This window comes from Eucyclogobius newberryi, unplaced genomic scaffold (assembly GCF_026437365.1).
Source record: "Eucyclogobius newberryi isolate DKJ021-1_F unplaced genomic scaffold, fEucNew1.0.hap1 SCAF_144, whole genome shotgun sequence".
Lineage (NCBI taxonomy): Eukaryota > Metazoa > Chordata > Actinopteri > Gobiiformes > Gobiidae > Eucyclogobius > Eucyclogobius newberryi.
Genome location: NW_027315773.1, coordinates 5,778 through 7,500, shown reverse-complemented (window position 1 = coordinate 7,500; position 1,723 = coordinate 5,778).

The window sequence follows — 1,723 nt, the reverse complement described above, 5'->3', positions numbered from 1 at the left end:
GTGACAATGAGCAGAGGAGCGAGTATGAGTCATGCACAAGCCCCTCCCCTCTCCGCTCCCCATTCACATCAACCACTACAGCACCCCCCCCCCCCCCCCCCCCCCCCACCCACCCAGCATCCCCACCCGACCCCCTCCCTTCTCCTCCTAACGACATCACCGTCCCGCCAGCCAACCACGCGGCGGTGCGACGTCACTCGTTCATGTCATGCGCCGGTTATCCAGATCGACCCCCCCCCCCCCCCCCCCCGCCATGTCCGGCTCTGACATAATTCAGCTCGTCCCGCCTCATTCATAAAAACGCCGGCTTCGCCCTGAATGCCGACGCCGTCATTTTTGTGAACGGGTTTTTTCTTCTTTCAATGCCGCCGATACTTAAACACTGCATGAAGGAATCTAGTCAGTAATGAGTGGGTTGTGGTTGTGTATTAATTGCTTGGAGATTCATTCATTACAAAAAATTAAAATCAAAAAGAAATGCTGGCTTTGACTGAGCATGTGCAGAAGACATTGATTTATTTTGTATTTTTTTGATTCATTGATTCGTGGTGATTTTGAATACGAAGAGTGCGCGTTGCCAGGGTTGATGTGTCTCATTCATGAAAAGACCAGCTTCATCTTACTCTGAAAGGATTTGTGGTCGCTTTATTTCCCCTGTTTCATAATCAACTTATAGAGTCTCATTCATAAGAAAATGCTGCCTTGATCTGAGCATGTGCAGAAGACATTTGCCTTTGCCCTTATGTGGAGGACTACGTAGTCATGACATCAAGAGTGTTTTAGTTCTACGCTTTTTCACTGTTTTTGATCAGGTTTCATTCATAAAAACAGCTTTACTGGGCCATATTTGGAGAATGGATTCTGTGTGTTTTCAGTTTTAACATATGATCATAATAACACAATAACTGCTTTCGACACGAACTATTATTACTATAATAATAATACTACTATGATTACTAAATATACTGCTATTTTATGTAATACATAGTGGACACATTGTTGCCTTTGTCTGCCTGAGTCTCATTCATAAACATGTCCATTCTGAGCATGTGCAAAGGAAACAGGTTTTATTTACGGCGAATGTACTAGTTTATCTACACCTGAAATACTAGTTTATCTACACCTAAAATACTAGTTTATCTACACCTTAAATACTAGTTTATCTACACCTGAAATACTAGTTTATCTACACCTAAAATACTAGTTTATCTACACCTGAAATACTAGTTTATCTACACCTTAAATACTAGTTTATCTACACCTGAAATACTAGTTTATCTACACCTAAAATACTAGTTTATCTACACCTGAAATACTAGTTTATCTACACCTTAAATACTAGTTTATCTACACCTGAAATACTAGTTTATCTACACCTAAAATACTAGTTTATCTACACCTGAAATACTAGTTTATCTACACCTTAAATACTAGTTTATCTACACCTGAAATACTAGTTTATCTACACCTAAAATACTAGTTTATCTACACCTTAAATACTAGTTTATCTACACCTGAAATACTAGTTTATCTACACCTGAAATACTAGTTTATCTACACCTTAAATACTAGTTTATCTACACCTTAAATACTAGTTTATCTACACCTAAAATACTAGTTTATCTACACCTTAAATACTAGTTTATCTACACCTGAAATACTAGTTTATCTACACCTAAAATACTAGTTTATCTACACCTAAAATACTAGTTTATCTACACCT